The 23,803-nt window shown below is 40.7% G+C and overlaps 1 long non-coding RNA gene across 1 annotated transcript; it reads right to left on the bottom strand.

The window, feature by feature from the left end:
- Positions 1-14,264: 14,264 nt before the first annotated feature.
- On the bottom strand, positions 14,265-23,602 carry LOC150057668 (uncharacterized). The gene is made up of 5 exons (XR_016536773.1): positions 23,523-23,602; positions 19,952-20,033; positions 18,558-18,625; positions 17,329-17,371; positions 14,265-14,327 (listed from the first exon to the last, which is right to left on the bottom strand). It is a non-coding gene; the product is annotated as an uncharacterized LOC150057668 (long non-coding RNA).
- Positions 23,603-23,803: the final 201 nt, after the last annotated feature.

Genomic DNA, 23,803 nt, shown 5'->3' with positions numbered 1-23,803 from the left:
CAGGTACCAGAAAGAAAGAAAAGGAAAAGGTTCAACAATGAAAATCAATGTAAGTAACAAGGTTCCATTAAAAATTAGAAAAGGAGGGACTGGGAGTTTGGCCTAGTGGTAGAGTGCTTGCCTAGCATGCATGAAGTCCTGGGTTCAATTCCTCAGTACCACATACAAAGAAAAGTCCAGAAATGGTGCTGTGGCTCAAGTGATAGAGCTCTAGCCTTGAGAAAGCCCAAGCACAGTGCTCAGGCCCTGAGTGCAAGCCCCAGGACTGGCAAAAAAAAATTAGAAAAGGAAGAAGAATATAATAGCCATATTTGATAAGGAGATCCAATACACAATATCCTAAATGACAAAAACTAGCAGGGCATGTTGATTATTTAGAAATATTTAAAACTAAAACTAGCACCGACCTATGGTGTCACAGGCCTATAATCCCAGCTATTCAAGAGACTGAGAAAGGAGGATCACAAATTTTAGACCATCCTGGACAACTTAGCAAACTTCTTTTTTAAAAAAATTGTATAGGTCAGTCATAGAGCATAACATGTGCAAAGTCCTTGTTTTGATACTCATACTACAAAATGGGGAAGGAAGGAAGGAAGGAAGGAAGGAAGGAAGGAAGGAAGGAAGGAAGGAAGGAAGGAAGGAAGGAAGAAGGAAGGAAGGAAGAGAGGGAGGGAGGGAGGGAGGGAGGAAGGAAGGAAGGAAGGAAGGAAGGAAGGAAGGAAGGAAGGAAGGAAGGAAGAAGGAAGGAAGGAAGAGAGGGAGGGAGGGAGGGAGGGAGGGAGGGAAGAAGGAAGGAAGGAAGGAAGGAAGGAAGGAAGGAAGGAAGGAAGGAAGGAAGGAAGGAAGGAAGGAAGGAAGGAAGGGATGAAACTATCTCAAACACTAAGAACAGAATCATTTAAAGATGGTTAGTCACTTCTTGTAGCTGGGGTGTAACTCAACGTTAGAGCCCTTGCCTAACACACATCATATCCTAGGAATCAGATTCCCAGCATCACAAGAAAAAAAGTTTATCTGTCAAATAAAACGGGGGAGCCGGGAGTTTGGCCTAGTGGTAGAGCACTTGCCTAGCATGCACAAAGACCCCGGTTCCATTCCTTGGTACCACATAAAAAAGCTGGAAGTAGTGCTGAGGCGCAAGTGGTAGAGCTCTAGCCTTGAGAAAGTCCAAGGACAGTGCTCAGGCCCTGAGTTCAAGCCCAGAACTGGCAAAAAAAAATACATATATATATATATATATATATATATTAGAACAGGGTAAGAACAATATATTTATTATTTTTCTGGCTGGACTGTTTTTGAAATTCAAGTTTCACATATTACCTGGATGAATGTTCAGTGAAAATGCTGGTTGTATCAGAAACATTCTTTCCCAAGTATGCTTGTTTCTGCATGAAGAATAGAACTAATGGCTGTGTATAACATAATTCCATCCCAGCATATAACTGAGGATGAAGTCCTGATGGTTCCCTTCCAGGCTCCTGATATCAGAAGGCAGCTCTTCGACTATGTCTAGCCAGTATGTCTCCCCTTTCTCACTTCCAGTAGCGATGGTAATTCTAAGTACTGACAAAAATTAGAGAGCTTCCATTTTTATTTAATGATCACATCCTTCCTCCAAAGACAGTACTGTAAAATTATTTCTCATTTACATTTAGTAACTCCCTCTATCACATAAGGCATTATTCTATGAAACTTGAGCATTATTTTTCAAATCTGAAATGCCTTGAAGAAAATAAACATTATTTTTAAAATATACTGTCCTTTCTTGCCACCTAAGAAATCGTGATTATGAAAGTCTATGAATATATTGATTGGTAAGTTTTGCACATTAAAATTTTTATATAGACTTAATACCATTTTCAGCTTTTGTTTAATGAATATTTAATTCAGAAAGCTACGAAATAATAGGTAATTATAGCTCTACAAGAACACATATTGACATGTAGTTCAAAAGACTGTGAAAGGTGCCTTGTGCTTGCAGTGAGTTTATAATTTAATCACAAAGAAAAATTTTAAGGTTGCCAATCAAATATTCATCAGAAGAAGGAATGCTAGGAGAATCTCACTTCCTCGGGACACATATGCAAAAGAGGTGCTAAAAATAACAGGCCAGATTTGATAGATCTTGTTTAGGCAGAATTCCAAACACCCAAAAAAGACTGAAGAAGAACAGGTTTCCCTAGGTGGAAAGCAAGAGCAAGCACCACCCTAAAGCGAGAGCAAGAGCAGCATCTTTCAGGTTTAGAAAGATGAGGGCCGGGGGAATAATTAGCAAAATATACTCTTTTGATTTCTTTCCATAATTTAAGCTGTCTTCCATTATCTCCAACAGGAGTCCAGGTCCCCCTTGCTGCTATCTAGAAGAAATTCATTTACTCTAACCTGTAAGGACTTGGTGAGGAGGAAGCAGTATATTGCCAAAGAAGAACAAAAGGCAATATTTAGCCCATGCAATGCACTAGTGATTTTTTCTTTTTTCTTTTTTCTTTTTTTTTTTTTTTTTTTGCCAGTCATAGCACTTGAACTTAGAGTCTGGGTACTGTCCCTGAGTTCTTTTGCTCAAAGCTAGCTCTCTAGCACTACTTCCAGTTTTCTGGCATTTAATTAGATATGAGTCTCACAGACTTTCCTGCCCTGGCTGACTTCAAACCACAGCCCTCAGATCTCCTAAGAAGCTCGTACAGACATGAGCCACCAGCATCCCCGCTACATTAGTAAATTTTAAAACATACACACCCTATCACAGCAATAGTCAATCACTTTTTCAGGAAGAATTTAAATGCAAAAGAAGTCTCTGGGTTTGGCAGATCTCAGATTTTACCATGCTTAAGAATTTTCAGGAATACTGCAACTGACCAGTATGATCTGGATATTGTGAGAGTCTGATTCAGTCCCTAGAAAAGCTGTGTTTGTTGTTTTTTTTTTTTATCACCACTGTAAATAATTTTGATGTAAAATTCTGACAATGATCCATGTATGTGCAGCAGGCTGGGGGAAGGCTTGCTGGCTGAGGGAATGAAAAATAGATACTGAAAACTTGAGAAAAAAGCAGCCCAAGTGATTCATAAGATATTTTTTTTCACCCCTTGACCCACACTGAAAAATCAAAGCATTCCCCAGAAAGACAAAAAGGTCAAAGAAACCATCATTTCCCCTTGCTGCAGAGAAATCTATCAAAGATAGCTTTTCTGAAGAAAAATATTCTCTGACTTGGCCTGGCTTGGCCTGGCCTGGCCCATAGCTTGGCCCTGAAAACTGTCAAGGACCTTTGCCATTTTATCCCCCAGCAGCCACCTGGCCAGTTTTTGCACACCCATTGAGAGAAGGACCTGTAGATTCTGCAGGACTTAGATGAATATTGACCCGGCCTTGTTGTCCCCACAAACTATGCAAAGTAACTTGGCTCTGCACACCTAGTTTTCCCATTTGCTGTTTGTTGATTAACTACAGTAGGGAAATGGATTCCATGGATTTCTTGTTTACTTGTTGCAGTAAGATAATTTTCCCTCACCACTTTCCCAAGTCTTGTTTTAGCCACCCATACCCATCCTACCCCAAAGAAATAGAGTGAATCAAATTATAATAAAAAGGCATTTCTAGGGCCGGGAGTTTGGCCTAGTGGTTAAAGTGCTTGCCTAGCATGCACAAAGACCCAGGTTCAATTCCTTGGTACCACATGCATACAAAAAAGCCGGAAGTGGTGCTGAGGCTCAAGTGGTAGAGCTCTAACCTTGAGAAAGTCCAAGGACAGTGCTCAGGCCCTGAGCTCAAGCTCAGGACTGGCAAAAAATAAAAAATAAATAAATAAAAAGGCATTTCTAGCTAGATGCCAATGACTTATACCTGTAATTCTCGCTACTCAGGAAGTCTCAACAACAGCTTGAGAACAAGCAGTCGTCTTCAAACAAAAGTTTGAAGCGTGCCCAGGCAGAAAAGTCCAAAAAATTTCATCTGCAATTAACTAACAAAAAGCGAGAATGGAGGTTTGTTTCAAGTGGCATAGTACCATCTGAATAAGAAGGCTGAGCAAGAGGCCCAGTGACAAGGCCTAGTACTGCCCCTCCCAGAAAAAGTATTTCTGAGAGCCGGAAAAGATGGGGCAGTCTGCTTCTAGATCAAGATTCTTTAATTCAATGCCAAGAAAAAGAAAATCTTCCATCTTCTTTCTTTACCCTTAGCTGTCTCAGTAATAGAACATTACTGGGATTCAATGGGATAATAAGCACAAATGCACACCGGAAACTGTGTTAAGACCCTTGGCCATGAGAGGTCTACAATGTACTTGATTAATGGATTATAACATAAATGAAAATACAAAATCCACAAATCCTCGGAGTGAGAATATGTTCAGACTTCACCAAGATAAGCAGTAGTAAAAACACCAATGTAATAGAAAGAATTTTCATCCCTGCCTGTGGTCTATGTGTTCTCACCCTGAGATAGCTGAGTTCGCTGAGCCTTAGTTCCAACTAAGGCAGGCTGCTCAATGAAAAGCTTCCAGTGTGGGGACACTGTGGGGACTGGATGGCATTGGGAAAAAAGGAGGCCAAGAGACAACATGGAAATAATTGCAATGACCCATGTAGGAACAGACAAGGGCTAGGCCTAGCGTGTTGGCAGAGGGAATAAAGGATAGATAGTGGAGACTTTTAAAAAGAAGCAGCCCTGGGAGACCAAATGGTTTTTCAAATTATAGTCCTAAGAGTTATCTGGTATCCTATGAAAACTGTGATTCCAGATCTCTGAAACTGGAAATTTCTCTATGAGGTGAACAGAGCAATACACTACCCTGTCCTTCCCTCCTTTCCCATAGTAGACAGACAGACAGACAGACAGACAGACAGACAGACAGACAGACACACACACACACACACACACACACACACACACACCATTGCACCACAGTTAAAGCACTGACTCCTCTTCCAGCCTGCTAGATTCACAGTGTCTCAAACAGAGCCTTTCCAATAGCAAGCTCTAAATAAATATTTGCTGAATGAATAAATGATCTATGAGCAAATAAGGAAACAACTAGAAGGTAATATTTTTAAGACATGGAAAAGACTCAGGTCATTCACTTCAAATTGTTTCTTCTGATAGCTCACATTAACTTTTAAATTTTTGGCCATACTCTTAGAAGAGGATCTGACGTCAGTAAAAAATAAAAATAAAAAACAAAAGTTCTCAGACTCATCAAGAAAACCTAGGAGTGATGACGGACATTGTGAAGCCGTTGAACTAGATATAATTTTATTACTAGAAACTAAAGCAAATATGGTGGTGTACACCTGTATGTAATCCTAGCACTCAGGAGGATTTTAAATTTTAGAACAGACTGTACATGGTGAGACCCTGGAAAGAAAGTAAGAAAGAGGAAAGAAAAGAGAGGGAGGGAGGGAAAGGAGAAAAGGGGCCTTGAGCTGGGGTGTAACTCAGGTGATAGAGTGCTTGCCTAGCAAGCATAGGATCTAAGTTCAAAGCCAGTTCAAACTAAAAATTAAAAGAGAGAAATAAAAGGAATTAAATACTATATATCATGTTCATGGGACTGATAAAGCTATATTGTGCTACAGCAAAGAAAAGCTGACTGTAGAAATTCTGGGAGGATTCTTTGAATCAAAAGCAAGATAGCAGCTACAATGAAAAGAATAAAGAGTTTCATCAACTTTGAAAGTTATTTCAGCAGCACATAATTAAAATAGAGACCTAGATAGCTGAATGCTACCATGGCTTCCAAAAGAAATTGCAAAGTGAAACTGTCATACTTTAACGCTACCAAGTTGAATGGTGGCTCTGGGAACCATGACTACGGTCAAAACAATTTATGTACATGTGTGAAATGGAAAAGTAAAACGAATTGAGATAGATTTAAAAGGGGGCGGAGGGATTAGGGAGAGTGATGGAACAGAGATATCTGATCAAGGTATATTGTGTACATTTACAGACTTGTCGAAATAAAACCCTCTTGAATAACTAATTGATTTTAAAAAAACTTATGTATGAGGCCTATAGAAATCCTAAAAAAACAAGCAAGTACACCTCATGATATCATAGTTTTCTCTGAAAAGTGACTTGAATGTTAGACGCTGTGAGTGAGGCAAATAGACTTCACAATAGGACGCCCTGTTTACACACACAAAAGCTGTGTGTGAATGTACTTACTCCATGTCATCTCCGATTCACATCTTGTTTCAGTCACCCTCCATATCTACAACTTCTGCATGTGTGGATTTTTTTTTTTGCAGTCCTGGTGCATGAACTCAGGGCCTGAGCACTGTCCCTGAGCCTCTCTATGTTCAAGGCTAGCACTCTACCCCTGGTACCCAGGAATTGAACGCAGGGTTTCATGCATGCTAAGCGAACACTACCACTAGGCCACATTTCCAGCCCCTGCATCTATAGATTTTATCAATCATGCATTAGATTTTCTTTTAATTGAGTCTGTTGTCAGGCACCAGTGGCTCATGCCTGTAATCATAAAAGAATAAAATCTGAGGTTCATGGTTTAAAGCCCAGGCAGGAAAGTCCATGAGATTCTTATCTCAGATTAACTACCAAAAAGCCAGAGATAGAGCTGTGATTCCACTGGGAGAGCGCTAACCTTGAACAAAAAAGCTCAGGGACAATATCCAAGCCCTGCATTCAAACCACAGGACTGTTAAACATACATACATGCACAAACACACACACACACACACACACTTTGCATCTCTCCTTAGTATATACAGACATTTTTCTTATCATTATTCCTTAAACAATATAGCACAACTATTTGTATAACTTTTATATCTATTAGGAGTTATAGGTCATGTAGAGATGACTTAGAGTACACAAGAGGATATTTGTAGGTCATATGCAAATACTATGCCACTTTATTTAGGGCACTTGAGCATCTAGGATTTTTTGGTATACAGAGAGAAACTTGTATCAACTCTCCTACAAATTCTGAGGAATACCTGAATGATTTATTTTTTGGCTGTTAATTAGACCTTGACATAGTTTTGAGGCAAGATTATTTGACGTGTTTAGATGCCATAGTATTTCAGGAAATGAATTGCCTGGGAGAATGCACAAAAGGACCACAGAGATCATGATGCTGCATTTTAATATATCTTGGCTATTTGTTCGGCTAGAACTTGTTAGCTGCAAGGAAAATCAGATAGCAAATGACTAAGAAATTTGACAGTGTAGGACATATACAGCCGACAAGTAAGAGATAAGATAGGACTGGAATTTGGACACATGAAGAAACTTGAGTCAAGTCAGAACTGCATCAAGTCTCAAATCTGAGGCCACACTGGAACACAGGAAGCCAGGGACAGCCTGGGGATGGAGTAAGCAAAGCAGAGATTGCTAAGAATGCTGTTTAGGACCACCCAGGGTTCAAAGTAAGGAGGAGACTAATGAAAGAAGACAAAGACAGCCTCCCACCAGTGTTTTTCCACACTGTGCAACAGAATCAAGAAGGCATGCACTGCATGCTGACAAGCTAACAAACCACCCTGAAGCCAAGGCATTCTGTTTAGAGCCATAATGGCATGGTCAGAGGAAAAGGCACAAACGAGAAGTCCAATTATTTGTTTTTACTTCAGATCTGGGAAATAAATAAATAAATAAATAAGCAAGTAAGCTGTCATCCTAGTTGTTTAAGAGCTGAGATTCTGAGGTTAGTTCAGAGTCAGCCTGGTTAGAAAAGTCCATGAAGCTCTGTCTTCAAAATAAACCAACAAAAAGCAAGGCTGCCAAGCAAGAGTGAAACTTTAAGTTCAAATTCCCATTCTGGCAAAAAAATAAATAAATAAATTAGTAAGCAATCAAATCATAGAGTGATCAATTCTCTATGTTCAGAAGTGAATATGAAGAATTGAAGCATACAGTGATAGTTATGATTTTGAATATGTAGTATATGTGAATAGCAAACCACTTTATAAATGACATTGTCCGAAGAAAAATGTACTATTTACCTGATTTATGTAATTGTGCCCCTTTGCACATCACCTATATAGTAACATTTTGTTGTTGTTGTTGTTGTTGTTGTTGTTGCCAGTCCTGGGCTTGAGCTCAGGGCCTGAGCACTGTCCTTGGACTTTCTCAAGGCTAGAGCTCTACCACTTGAGCCTCAGCACCACTTCCAGCTTTTTTCTATGCATGTGGTACCGAGGAATTGAACCCGGGTCTTCGTGCATGCCAGGCAAGCACTCTACCACTAGGCCAAACTCCCGGCCTATAATAACAGTTTTAAAAATTAAATTTAAAAAAGAGCTTTATGGGCCAGAGTTTGACCTAGTGGTAGAGTGCTTGCCTTGCATGCACAAAGACCCAAGTTTGATTCCTTAATACCACATACATAGAAAAAGTCCAAAGTGGTGCTGTGGCTCAAGCAATAGAGTGCTAGTCTTGAGAAGGCTGAAGGACAAGTGCTCAGGCTCTGAGCTCAAGCCCAGGACTGGCAAAAAAAAAAAAAAAAAAAAAAAAAAGGCTACATACTGAGCACGCAGTGGCTCACACCTGTAATCTTAGCAACTCAGAAGGCTGAAATCTCCTGAGATTGGTACAAACATTTTCTTTTCTTCAGAAGCTTCATTCTTCTAAGTTGTTCTTGGGCTTTGTAACGTAACACAAACTTTTCCAAACTTTGTATTTTTCCTCTGTCTCAATGTAAGGTATGGTAGTCTAAGAATAGGGCTTGACCAATACAATCTTCCTGGAATAGAATCTACTAATATTAACCAGAGAGTTGAGGGAATTGGCCTAAATACTCGAGTTAGGAAACAAAGCATTATAACTCGGCGTCGTCGGTCCTGAGAGGATGTTAGGAGATTCTGAGCCTTGGGATCAGTTGGTGTCTCACAGATAAAAGATTGGCAATTTTTAATAAAATAAAAGTGTCACGGACTTCCTGCTCGCTCTGCATTCAAACCACAGTCCTCTGATTTCGCCTCCTGAGTAGTTAGGATTATAAGAATGAGCAACAAGCACCCTGGTTTCTTAGCTTTTTGCTTTGCCACTTGAACCACACCTACATTTTTGGATTTTTGCTAGTTTATTGTAGATTAGAGTCAATCCGATTTGTCTGTGCAGGCTGACTTCGAACCCCATGATCCATAGAACTCCGTCTCTTAAGTAGCTGAAATTACAGACATAAGCCACGAGTGCTCTGTTCAGCACAACTTTTTACTGGCAGGACATTTCAATTCAGAGCAGCCTTATTTTAAGCTCAGAAGCCTCATGAGGCCAGGGTTACCCTCCTGTGAGCAACTCAGGCCTAACATGAAAAATGAGTAGTGAAGTAGATACAAGCCCTTTGTGGTATTTTGTAAGAAATCAAATTTCCAAAAACACCAAAATGCTTTAACAAGGAGTGAACAAACACAGTAGTGGTACTCACTCGGCACTATGCAGAGAATGAACTATACAGGGCTGGGAGTGTAGTGGTAGAGTGCTCACCTAGCATTCGTGAAGCCCTAGGTTTGATTCCTTGGTACCACACACTCAGAAAAGGCTGGAAGTGTTGTGGCTCAAGTGGTAGAGCTCTAGCCTTGAGAAAGCCCAAGGACAGCACTTAGGCCCCAAGTTCAAGCCCCAGGACTGACAAAAAGGAAAAAGGAAAAAACATGAACTACACAACTTGTGGGTAGGGATAGGAGGGAAAGCTGGGAGAGAGCAAAAGGAAGGGGTGACATTGTCCAAAAAGAAAAGTGCTCATTACCTGGCTTATGTAACTATAACCTCTCTGTACATCACCTTCATAATAACCATTTAAAAAATTAAAAATAAAAACGTTTGGGCCAGGAGTTTGGCTTAGTGGTAGAGTGCTTGCCTAGCATGCATGAAGACCCAGGTTCAATTCCTCATTACAACATACATAGAAAAACCCAGAATTGGTGCTGTGGCTCAAGTGGCAGAGTGCCAGCTTTGAGGAAAAAGCCCAAGGACAGTGCTCAAGCCCTGAGTTCAAGCCCCAGGACTGGCAAAAAATAAAAATAAAAACTTTTAACATGCATCTCACTAAATTTTTTAGGAGGTATTACAATCATCTATAACTAGAGAAAAGTTTCTGGTGTACATTTTAAGGAAATCTATGCTACACTGAAAAGGAAAAATGTGGTGAAGGACTTAAGGAGATCTCTAGCTGGGTGCCAGTAGCTCAAGCTGATAGGCCTAGCTACTTAGGAGGCTGAAAGCTGAGGATTAGGCAGAAAAATGCAAGATTCTTTGCCTCCATTAGCCTACAAAAGAGCAGGAAGTAGAGCTGTGGCTCAAAGTGACAAAAGCTCACTGACAAAGCTCAGGCCTTGAGTTCAACCCCCAAGACTGGCACCAAAAAAAAAAAAAAAAAGCCAGAACCGGAAATGTGATTCCAGTGGTAGTGTACCAGAAATGAGCAAAAAAAGCCAACTGAGGGGCTGGAAAAATATATCTTAGTGGTAGAATGCTTGCCTGGCATGCATAAAGCCCTAGGTTTGATTCCTCAGTACCATATAAATAGAAAAAGGCAGAAGTGGTGCTGTGGTTCAAGTGGTAGAGTGCTAGTCTTGAGCAGAGAGAGGCTCAGGGATAGAGCCCAATCTCTGAATTCAAGTCCTGCAATTGGCAAAAAATAAATGCTCAGGGACAGCACCCAGACCTTGATTCAAGCCACAGAATGGCACCAAAAAAAAAAAAAAAAGAAAAAACATTTTTTTCAGTGCAATGTAGCCTAAATAGAAAGTTACCCTAGCAATAGCACCACAACTAAAATTTTAAATGGAGTGGGAAACCCGATGACAGGAGAGGACTGTGGGTGTGGTGGTGATTAAAGGACTGACACTGATCACGGTACTATACACACATCAATTATCATGCTGAATTGAAACCCTTTTGTGCAACTATTTAAAAATAATAAGCAAGTTTTAAATGAGCATACATAACCTGAAATCATTTGCGTACTTCCAATGGTACCATTAGCACTAGTTAGGAAATAGTGGCTTTAGGTATGATCCCCCAAAAGTCACTGCTAAATAAAACCTGAGTGTCAGAGGGCAAATATAGAACATTCACAGATTTTTAAAAAATTGCCGGAGCAGGAAATAGCCTTGAGATCAGAGTTCCCATCTTTATTGTGTATAAGACTCACCTGGGAAGCTTATGTAAAATATAGGTTTCTAGGTCTTGCAGAAGACTATGTAGAATGGGGTTAAACCTGAATGTCTGTGTTTTCATCATATTCTTCAGGTGATTAGGAATAGACAATCAACAAAGTCCACTTTAAGAAACAGTGGGACACTGGATGTCAGGCCAGTAGGAAATGTAGGAGATGGTGGCCTGGGTTATAGCCCTAGGAAACCTATAGAGCTCAGTGAAGGGGAGCAGGAAGGGAATGGGGCATGGATTGAAGGAGGAGCCCGACGAATGCCTTTGTTTTGTTGATTACACTTCTCCAGACCCAGGATTACATCACTTCTCTGTGGATAATTAAAAATAAGTTCAAATAGCCCAGATATACACTCCTAGATGGGAGATAGGATATGTCTATGAAAGTCTTTCTGGTTTTCCTTCACTTTCATAGGATATAAAGTTACATGTTTAGGATATTGAGAGTCTTTATAAATCATCCACTAAATTGTGCAAGTGTATGTGAAAGATAAGAAATTTAAGGGTGGTGGGAACAAAGGAGGGGAGGTTATATATTTTCAGCCAAGTCAAGTAAATCACAAATGTGCTATGGGAAATAGACTCATTCTACCCAAGGCCTCTAGGTAAACTCTGTTCTGTCTATGGAACAAGCCAGGGGCAGGAAAAACCTTCACAGGGCCCTAGGACTTAAGAAACTTTCTGGCTTTCCCTTATTTCAACACAAGTATTATAAATTGCTGTGTGGGCAGCTTCTCAGAAGGCCTTTCAGCCATGGTTTTCACGACTGTATTAGTCAGATTTCTGCTATTGTAACAAAGCAAAAAAGAGACAATCAGCTTCAAGAGATAACAAGGTATTTTAGCTCATAGTTCTGGAAATTTCTGTCTAAGATCAATTGGTTCCACAGCTTTGGGCCTATGGCTGCAAGGAACCCATAGCAGAACAAAACTGCTCATGTCTTCCTTTTAAAGAATCAGAGAGAATGGAGAAGAGGCCAGGATCCCAAGAGCCATCTTCCTAGCACCCCTTCATCAGCCTGAAGGCCTACCAGCAGGCCCCACTACTTCCCAACAGTATCATGCTGGGGACCAAGCCCTGGCTATAGGGACATTTGGTGGATACTTCAGAGCCAAATCATAGCGATGCTATTGTATAGACCCTCCTGTAAAACCTGGACTGACCCAGTGATTTGTGTCTAACCTATGGAGCATAGCAGTCTCCATCTGAGAGGAAGACCTGTGACTGGGTGGTGAGATCTTGCCCAGCTTGCTCTTTGGATGTACCCAGCTGCCATGCTACGAGAGGTCTATAGCATGGCCCCCCTGGCAAAGACCTAAGCACCCTATGTTACTCCCTGTGGCTGCTATGACAAATGACTGCATGCTTGGTGATTCAAACGACAACAACAAAATGTAATCTCTCTCACTTCTGGAGGCCAGAACCAACATGTCTGCAAGGCTGTGTTTCCTTTAGAAAGTCTACAGAGCATCCATTCATGCTTCCAGTAACCCATGGCGTCCCCTGACTCAGCCGTGGCTCCATTACACATTCTGCCTCCATAGATTCATCATCACCCCCTCGGTGTCTAATGTCCCTCTGATCTTTTTTAATATTTTTATTTTCTTTAAGTAATTGTACAAAGGAGTTGCCATTTGCCAATATAGTGCATCTTAATCAACATTCTCACCCATCCTCCCCAACTCTTGCCTTCTCTTACTTTTCTTAATTTTTAAGTTATGTATTAAATTCGTTGCTGTTTAATCTGCATCATCCCTTCATCTTCAACCCACTCCATCCCTTATATTTTTCAATTCTGTGGTATACACAACAAATTCTTGCCTACATTCTCTTCCTGCCTCTGTCTTAAAAAAAGACATTTCTGATGGTGTTGAAGGGTCCTCCACAATAATATCATCTTAAAATCCTTACTCTCGTGGCTCTTTCGATTTTAATCATCTTTTAACATGTGGGTAAAATTTAGATTACACTTTTGTATATAACAAAAAATACTTTTTTCAGCTAGTAATCCTGTAATCCTAGCTGCTCAAGAGGCTGAGGATTCAGGATTGAAGTCAGCCTAGACAGGAAAGTCCATGGACCTCTTATTTCCAATTAAACATCCAAACAGCCAAAAATGCAGCTGTGACTCAAGTGATAGAACACTGGTATTGAGATAAAAAAGCTCAGGGACAGACCAGGTCCTTAATGCAAAAAATTTTACATTTCAGGTGTTATTCCCAGTTTGCAGAGACGCCTTTGGGAGCTGTTGAGCCTTCTGTGGGTTCAAGAGTGAACTGAGGTTCTCAGTTCAACAGCATCTAAGGAACTGCTCTTGTCAACACCCACAGAAATGAGGTTAGAAGCAGATCCTTCAGAGACCCAGCCTGAGATGATCACAAGGCAGCCAGAACTCTGATACAGTCTTGTGAAACACACAAAGCCAGAGAGAGAACCCCGTAAAGCAACCCTCAATTCCTTGATTCACAGTAACTGAAAAATAAGTGCTATTTTAAGCAACTAAGTGCTGGGAAAGTTTGTTACACAGCAGCAGATAACTACTAGTTGTTTCACTCAAGGCTCATTAAATGCTAATTCATTATATTATAGTCACATTCATTTAAGATTATAATTAAGCTAAAATTATTTTATTAATGAAAGAAATCTGATACTGTAACAAGAACACAAACTTTATAGGGTCAATAAAATCCCACAGACTGGGTGATCTTAGGCAAGTTGTTTAATCTAAGCTTTTAATTCTGTGTTATTAATTAAAGACTATACTATTGAGAATATTTGGTAAATTGGTATGCATAAAATGATCTAGTTTAGTATCTGTCATATAGCAGGTGCTAAATAGAGAGTAGCTTAGGCCAAGCTTTTGGGGACACACAAAATTCCAGCACTGGAGAGGCAGAAATAGAAAGATGCCAAATTTGAGGCTTGCCTAGTACAGTAAATATCTAGTAAGGGTAAATATCTCAAAATCAAATCAAACAACAACAAAACAAAAAGGAAAATGATGAAGAAAGAGAGAGCCCTGTCTTATTGTTTATAGTTTTAGAAAGATGCATAAAATAGCATTCAATATATCTTAGACACACAGCTTAGGGTTTTTAGCACAATTTTAATTTCTCGAGGGCTGACATGTGGATCAGTGGCAAAGTGCTTGCCCAGTAAGCACAATGTCCTGGGTTCCATCCTCTGTACTGAAAAAGAAAAAACAAACAAGAAAAAAAAATAGTTTCTCTAAGGTCAATTGTTTGTTTTTTTTTAATGAAGCAAATCCAAACATCTCCGATAATAAGCATCATTTCCACAGGCCACGCCAACTGCTCTGTGGGCATCTTGTTTTATAACCAATCCTGGAAGTAAGGTATGGATCCAGAAGTAAAGGAACGAAAAGACTAAAGCAAAATCAGTTTTAACTAGAGTCAGGGAAACTTTTATTGATGAGACAGATGATAGAAGAGTGAAACAAGGGCTGAGAATGTGGTTTAATGATAAGAGTGCTTGCCTAGCATGCATGAAGCCCCAGGTTCAATTCCTCAGTACCACAAACAGAAAAAGCCAGAAGTGGCAATGTGGCTCAAGTGGTAGAAGGCTAGCCTTGTGCAAAAAAAGCTTAGGAGCAGTGCCCAGGCCCTGAGTTCAAGCCCCAGGACTGGCACACACACACACACACACACACACACACACACACACACACACACACACACAAAAGAAAGAAAAAGAAGAAGAAAGTGAAACAATAAAGGAACTTGAGACAGTATATGAGTCTGGAAAAGAGTTGAGAGATTAATGGTCAGCCCATATTTTTTTTGTGGCAGAGTGAAGTCCATATTATGGGGTAGGCTAGGAAGATAGTTTCAAAAACTTTTGTAGGGCCGGGAGTTTAGCCTAGTGGTAGAGTGCCTGCCTAGCATGCACGAAGACCTAGGTTCGATTCCTCAATACCACATACATAGACAAGGCGGAAGTGGTGCTATGGCTCACGTGGTAGAGTGCTAGCCTTGAGAAAAGCCCAAGAACAGTGCTCAGGCCCTGAGCTCAATCCCAGGACTGGCAAAAAAAAAAAAAAAACACTTTTGTAGATCAGGAAGCTGAAGGTGAAGGTTGAGGAGAAGGTTGAGGATACTGGAGGATGTAGAAGCAGAAGTCTTAAACGGCTTTCTCTCTCTGGTAGAAGGTTGGCTCTTCAGGCTCTTCCTGGATTTATGGAGATGCTGTGGTCTCTCCTTATCCCTGGATCATCACCTAGCCCCTTTCTAGCTGGCATCCATGCCTTCTGACCATTTAAAAATGGACAGTTCGGGACTGGGAGTTTGGCCTAGTGGTAGAGTGCTTGCCTAGCATGCATGAAGACCCAGGTTTGATTCCTCAGTACCATATACATAGAAAAAAAAAGCCAGAAATGGTGCTGAGGCTCAAGTGGTAGAGCTTTAGCCTTGAGAAAGTCCAAGGCCAGTGCTCAGGCCCTGAACTCAAGCCCAGGACTGGCAAAAAAAAAAAAAAAAAGTAAAAATGGACAGTTCACTCACAGGCTTGCTGGGAGATGCTGGCTTTCTGGTGAACAATGAAATACAATGAACAATGAAATCCTTTTAGTCAGCTGCTATTTGATTCTACTTCCTTCTCTCCTCAGAGTTTGTTGTTTTTCCTCTTAGGAGAGGAATCAGTGCTAAAGTGCAAGATAAAAAGAACATGAAAGTACTTTCTGAGGGGAGAATGATGGAAGGGGTGGTGTTAATCCAGATGCATTATACACATAAACGTATATGTTGAACTGAAACCCTTTTTGCAACTGCTTAGTTTTAAAAAACTTAATACAAATAAACAATTTAGATTGCTTTCTGAAGAGCTTTGCATAATCTGATGAGAGAATTTATTTTCTCCAACCCTGACAGCACCATTGGGCTATCTCCAAGATAGAACTGATGCCGTTAAAAGGGACTTTAAAAGGCACCAGCTGTCACCTACAGGTTTCTACGGTTTCTGGAATTTATGAGGAATTAAGGTTTCTTTTAAAGGGAGTAAGAGAAGAGCAAACCAAATTATTCCTTTTCCAAGGCATTAAATACTACTTTTTATTTGAGGGTTTCCTTATCCCCACGTTTTCATACCTTCACTGCTTCCATAATCATAAAAGGTATTTCAGTGACTAATTTGTATGTAGAGACAGTGTGGGTTCCTTTTGACCTTGACCTCTTCAGCTTCTACCTCCCTCCAATTCGCCCAGCCAGCAGGTAGCCAAGCCAGAAGCCCTTGCGCCAGCAGTTACCTGGCAACTGCAACAATCATGTTAACAGGGATGAGGCAGTAGTGAAGACCAAAGATCTGCCTCTTCCCCAATCTAAGAGGGAAAGGAAGTGGCAGGGGAGGGGGGGGATGAAGAGAGGGGTGTTAAATGGTTCTTTTTATCAATGGCTTTTCATCATCCTTCCTCTGTTCCAATCCAACCACCAATTTCTATTACTGCCTGATAAAGAAAGCAACTCCAATTGGACAGTTTAATAACGGCCTCAGAGATTCAACATAGCCCTTTCGTGGAGATTCACTAAGCAGTTTCCTGGGCTCTTCTGTCGACGCCTCAAGAGTTAATTAACCCCAGTTACCATCCCTGCGCACATTGTGTGAGGCTGTATTTTCACCACCCAACTGTGTCCTGCTATACTAACTCTTAACTGCTGTGTACTAAAAAGTACTGAGAAATGACCTCACTGCTTGCCCTCCCCAGCCACAATTCTCCAGCAAGCATCCCGAGATAGAGGGGAAGAAATATACTAATTAGTAACAGTGGGTATTCACTGAGGCCTACTCTGTTCTCAGCTCTGTGCCACATCTAACTTCCAAAGTGCCCAATATAAGTGTTGTTGCCATTTTTCAGATGAGGAAAACTGAGGCTGGGGAGATAAGCTATTGTGTATCCATGAGCAGGGTGAAGATGGGAACTAACTTTTAGTTACTTCTTTTTTATGTAAAGATGAGGCATGGGAGAATTAGCATAGAAGGAGCATGGATGGTAAAACAGAAACAGAAATTACCAAGCTGTAAAGACAAGCGGATAATCATTCATTATTCCTAAATCCCCTAGTAGAAAATGCTAAGAAAACCTTACTTCCTCCTTACAGTGAGATTGTATCAGACAGGCTCATTAATCTCCAGCAAAAAGGGCAGACACCACAGGCCTTGGGAATTGTCAATGCTCACCTGCTGGAAGATGACCCCTGAACATTCCTTCACCTTTGTTATTCTGCAATTCAAAAGAGAAGTGCACGTACACATACGATTTTCTCATCCTGTCTTATTTTATTCTGAACATTTCTTGTCCTGAATATTTTTATGCAGATTTGATTTCAGGGCCTTATGCTCTGGCACTTGAGCCACATCTCCAGCCCTACTTTTTGCTGTTTGTTTGGGTTTTTATTTATTTTTTTTTTTTGAGGTAGAGTCTAGTGAGCTTTTCTACTCAGATTGGCTTCAAACCACAATCTTCCATATACCAGACTCCTGAGTAACTGGAATTACAGGGATAAGCCACCAGTGCCCTACTCTGAAACGGTTTATATATGCTTGCTCCCTTGTTTGTTATATGGCATCCTACTCAAATGCAAGCTTGCTGAGGAAAGGACTTTGGTCCTGTTTAACATTATACTTCTGTGTTCAGAATACAGAATAGTTCTTGACTCACACATAACCACTAATTGCTGAAAAAGAATCCTTTCATCATATGATGTGCTTAACGTGTACAATTAAATGCATTTTTGCATATTCAGAGCTAAGGAATATCTTCATTTTATGAAGATTATGATTACACCAAAGAGAAAGCAATCATATAAGCAGTCACTGCCCACTTTCTCTCAAAAATTTCTCTCTTGCACACACACACATACCCACACATATACACACACACTTCTTGATGAATTCTTAGACAATACATTACCTACTTTTTATCTGAATATATTTGTTTATTCTAAATGTTTACAGAAGTAGAACCAACAATAAACTAAGTGGCTTTATGTGTGGCCTTTTCACTGGAGGCTAGAGCTCTACAGCTTGAGCTGCCCCTTAGCCTTCGGCTTTTTGCTAGTTGATTGAAGATAAGAATCTCATGGATTTTTCTGCCCTAGGTGACTTCAAACCTCACTTTTCAGATCTGAGCCTCCTAAGTAACTAGGATTACACTCATGAGCCACCAATGTCGGGCTACTGTATGGCTTCTTGAACAAACTATTTTGATGAACTAATTATTAAGTCCAATTCTGTGCCACATCCTTTAAATAGGAATAGCTTTGCAGAAGAGTTTATTTTTATAGGTCCTAAGCAGTCTAACATCCAATCAAGCAGACAAAAGAAGTAGTCCCATAACACATGCACACACACACACACACACACACACACACACACACACACACACTCACACACACATACTTACTTACCCATCTAATCTTGCTTATTTTTTTACTGTGGTATTGTGATAGGAGTTGAACAGAAGCTTCCTTTTGTTCTACAGACATACAAAAAGAATGAGTTAACAGAGTAAACACTTAAAATGAAATTCTGAAGGGCTTATTTATTTACTTAGGAGAATCCACTGTTTTCAGACACTCTGAATTAGAAATGATTTAATTTTAATCTAAGCAGAGACCCGTTTTAGCACAGCTCTAGTACATTTATTGCCAATTACTTTCTATTCACTGAAGTCAGATCTTGATCAGGCAACTTGAGTGGACACAATTCCATGCAGCCATGGTCTTGAAAGCAATACATTTTTTGAAGAGTTTCATAATCAACTTTGCCAACTAAATAGGCTTTCACCTTCAATTACTTTAAACTTGTGAAATGTTTGTGTGTTGATCTTGATCTTCTCCAACAAACAGTACTAAACTATTTGTCATGTTTGATTCACACAAGAACAGGGGATATCTGTGTATGAATTAAACCATAGACTGTACTCTTAAAATTGGTATGGAACTTAGGTCATGGTGTATCTCTCATCCATTATTGTATGCCCCACCACAGCTTCCCTGCGCTTGAATGGAATCTAGTGATAAAGAGAATATCATTGCAAAGGCAGCTCCCTCTATCATTTCAAACAATATAAATATTCAAATATTACTCCTACACATGTATCCAAAAGGCTTCTTTCCTATATATGCACTGACTTCTTGTATTGTCCAAGGTCTGCTATTCTAGAATGAAAGCCAAGGAAGCCTATCCCTTCCTTCCAGGAAAAGGGAGTCCCTCAAATATTTGAAGATAGTTTGTCTGCCAAGGAATTTTTTTCCTGGGCAGAACAAACCCCAACTCATCTTGCAGGCCTCTTTTTTAGGGGGCCATGAGGCTTGAACTCTGGGCCTGTCCCTGAGCTCTTCAGCTCAAGGCTACCACCCTACCCTTCAGCCATAGCCCCACTTCCCTTTTTCTAATGATTAATTGGAGATAAGTCTTAAGGCTTTGTAGTGCCCAGCTGGCTTTGAGCCCAGCGTTGCAGGCCTCCCTTAATCTATACTACTACATTACTACCATGCACACCTACTTCTGCCTTTGAGATCACCCATTAACCCATCATCATTCCTCAGAACAGGCAGCCATAACACTTAACTGCAACCCTTTCCAAGGTTTTCCAAGGAAAACAGATTGTCCATATCCCCTGTCAATCAACGAAATAAATACAAACACAGTAGATATGATGTTGTTAAGAATATATTTTAAAAAATCCTCCCTGCTTAGGGATCTGTTGGTTTTTCATATTTACTGTGGTCTGGGGCTACCTTGAGCTAAATGGACAGATCCCATTCAAGTAGGACAATGCTCATTCAAGAGCTCTGACCTGTATTTCCTATGTTTAGAAGCATTCGCTTCAATTGAAGTTACCATGAATTGAACCAGGAGAGCCAGAGTAATTTCGGCAGCTGTGAAAACAAAAGCAACAATACTAAGCTACTTTTATCCATTTAATTTGGAGCATTCCCAAGAAGAAAAAGTAAATTTCAGCATGTTTCCCATTTAAAGATTCCACACAGGGAATGCTTTGTGTTTTCAAAGTCCTTCCGGTGGTTAATCAGAACTGCAAAATTGAGGTAGAATTGACAGTCTATTTTTGTCAAAAATCTCTGTGGCTTTGAAAACTTGGGTCTCACCAGCTGGAGCCATTGCTTTATTTCTAGCCTAAACCCAAGAGTGGAACAACCAAAAAAAATATCAAGCAGAACCCAGGTGTGCATTGTAATTCCAGCTATTTTGGGGAGCAAAGATAGGAGAATGGTGGTTCAAGTCCAGCCCCAGGCAAAGTTACTATGAGATCTTACCTGAGTTCAATTCCCAATACCATGTAATTAATTAGTGTTAATTGATTAATTAAAAGAAAACAATTCCCTTTCGATAGAGGAAAGCATACCAAAAAAAAAAAGCCAGAAAGCACTGCTGGTTAGTCTATGCAGGACTCCTCAGTGGTTCCATGATTTGCTGATGGGTTACATATTCTTATGGGTTGCATAATCACCCTCAGTACGAAGCCCTGGGTTCGATTCCTCCATGCCACATACACAGAAAAAGCCAGAAGTGGTGCTGTGTCTTAGTGGTAGCCTTGAGCACAGAGAGGCTCAGGGTCAGTGGCAGGCCCGGAATTCAAGCCTCAGGACTGACACACACACATACAAAAAGACAGGAAAGATTGTGTTTCCAGGCCAGCCCAGGCTGAAATGTCTCAGAGACTCTATCTCAATGGAAGAAGCTGATTCAGTGATACTTGTTATCCCAATTCTGATAGAAACGCCTGAACTACATAGATTATAATCCATGTGTGGCACCTGGGCAAAAAGACAAGACCCTGTCTCAAAAATAACCAGCTTCTTGCCAGGCACAGATGACTCGTGTATAATCCTAGCTACTCAGGAGATTACAATGTAAGGATCTCAGGTCAAAGCCAACCCAAGCAGAAAATTCCATGTGACTCTTATCTCCAATTATTTACCAGAAAATAAGAAGTAGTGCTGGTGGGACCGGGAGTTTGGCCTAGTGGTTAAAGTGCTTGCCTAGCATGCACGAAGACCCAGATTCCATTCCTCGGTACCACATACATAGAAAAAAGCCGGAAGTAGTGCTGAGGCTCAAGTGGTAGAGCTCTAGCCTTGAGAAAGTCCAAGGACAGTGCTCAGGCCCTGAGCTCAAGCCCAGGACTGGCAAAAAAAAAAAGAAGTAGTGCTGGGCTCAAAGCAGTAGAATGCCCTCAGGAAGAGCTCAGGAAGCCCCATGACCAACAATAAAGTAAAATAGAAATTAAAATTTAAATATACATGTAAAAGAGAAAGGGTTTGGGCCGGGAGTTTGGCCTAGTGGTTAAAGTGCTTGCCTAGCATGCATGAGGACCCGGGTTCGATTCCTTGGTACCACATACATAGAAAAAAGCCGGAAGTGGTGCTGAGGCTCAAGTGGTAGAGCTCTAGCCTCGAGAAAGTCCAAGGACAGTGCTCAGGCCCTGAGCTCAAGCCCAGGACTGGCAAAAAAAAAAAAAAAAAAAAAAAAGGAGAAAGGGTTTATTCACAAGGTAGCCGTAGCCATACATGGTGGTGGGAGACACGAGTCTCAAATCCTCATTCCCCGTGATAGGATATGGGGTATTTCCGATATTTTAGGTGAATGACTAGCAGTAATAAGTAGTTTGTGTTTTCTAGATCTTCATTCAGAAAAAAAAAAAAGCAGCATTTGTATGATGTGAGGGTGGAGTCCTCAGCCTTCTAACATCAAAAGGCCACCTGTCAACCACTGGGCACCTTACACGCCCAGTCAGTGGCTTTCAAAAAAGTAGCCTATCAAGAGTTGGAGGTGTGGGGTCGGGAGTTTGGCCAAGTGGTAGAATGCTTGCCTAACATGCACGAAGGCCCAGGTTCCATCCTTGGTACCACATACATAGTAAAAGCCCAAAATTGTGCTGTGGCTCAAGTGGTAGAGCTCTAGCCTTGAGAAAGTCCAAGGACAGTGCTCAAGGACCAGGACTGGCAAATTAAGAGAGAGAGTAAGAGAGAGAAAGAGAGAGAGAGAGAGAGAGAGAGAGAGAGAGAGAGAGAGAGAGAGAGAGATTTGGAGGTGTAGCACAGCTGATAGAGCACAAGAAAAAAGTTAAAAAGTAGCCATCAAGATTGGATCAACTAGATGTGGTATTTATACACAATGGAATTCTATGCTGCTGTCAGAAAGAATGACATCACCCCATTTGTAAGGAAATGGAAAGACTTAGAAAAAATCATATTAAGTGAAGTAAGCCAGACTCAAAGGAATATAGGCTCAATGGTTTCCCTCATTTGTCATAATCAGTAGAAACCTTGGGCTCTCCTAGCAGAGATTTACAATAGAGCAAAACCTAGACACATAAGGCCATACAGGATGAATCTAAATGAAAGAACCTCCAGGATATAGAAACAAATGCCATATAATGAATGATTGTTGTCCTTAATGTACTATGTTGTCTCTCATCTCTTTTGCTGTCCCTTCGTTATCTCATATTGTTACAGATATATGTTTATTTGGTTATGTGAAATAGGATAGGGAAGGGGGGAAACAAGATGAGGGGCAGGGGTGGGGGGGAGGAAAATGGGGACCAAGACATGAGAAAGAGTACCAATGTTTGTGAAGTTATGCACCTTCTATCTGCTGAATATAATATAACTCTTCCATTAATTACAGTAAAAATTATATGAAAAAAGTAGCCATCAAGTCTTCTCCAGAAAGTAATCTAGACAACTGTCATCAGAGGCAGTATCTACAGAAAGTTATAGGTCACCTAGCTGGATGACCTATAATATTAGTGATGTTACAATCAAATTAAGTAGGTGGAAGCAAGTGAAGCTCCAGGGTTCATTCCGGCTAGTCCTTGGTTTCTCAGCCTTCATGAACAAGTTGGAAACTAGTCATTAGACTAAGACGTTCCTTCTTGGCATTTTATTTGACCTCCATTGCTAGGGTGGGGATAAGGTCTGCAATTTAAATTTTAATATTCTTTGGCAAGTTTCCTATATCTATCATGCCAAACTATTCACTTAGGTCACCTATCTCCCTCTTTTGAGTTTATCATCTAATTCTTTTTTTTTTCCAGACCTGGGACTTGAACTCAGGGTCTGGGCTCTGTCCGTGGATATGTTTTGCTCAAGGCCAGTACTCTACCACTTGAGCCACAGCACCACTTCTGGCTTTTTCTCTGTGTGTGGTACCGAGGAATCGAACCAAGGACTTCATGCATGCTAGATGAGCACTCTATCACTAGGCTACACTCCCATCCCCTATCATCTGATTCTTTATGTTCCTGTAACCCTACGTTGGAGAAAGCTCAGATACAGAAAGACCCTAACTCATCTAATAATACATAGTTAAGAACAGAAACAAGACTTTCAAGCCAATATCCTTACCACTTTATCCCACCTAACTCCCGTGACAGCATCATCTAGGCTGAGCTTCATGGTCAGACATTCTGGAGGGATTGCCTGTATCCTTGACAACCCTAGGAGTCAACAATCAACCACCTCCACTCAGGGATGACAAGGAATTCAAGGGCCTTGACTAGGAAGAACCACAGGTGGTTCCGCTCAGGAACAGCTTTTCCTGGCTTGGCTAGCCTGTTCCCTCTGGAGATGTTTGGTCAGATGGGACAGTGGCTGCTATGTCCCCTTATTAGCATTTCCTTCTATTG

The sequence above is a fragment of the Megascapheus bottae genome, chromosome 10 (genome assembly GCF_031878675.1).
Source record: "Megascapheus bottae isolate mThoBot1 chromosome 10, mThoBot2.hap1, whole genome shotgun sequence".
Classification (NCBI taxonomy): domain Eukaryota; kingdom Metazoa; phylum Chordata; class Mammalia; order Rodentia; family Geomyidae; genus Megascapheus; species Megascapheus bottae.
Note: the sequence above shows the minus strand (reverse complement) of the source record. Positions and strands in the feature narration are given on the sequence as shown.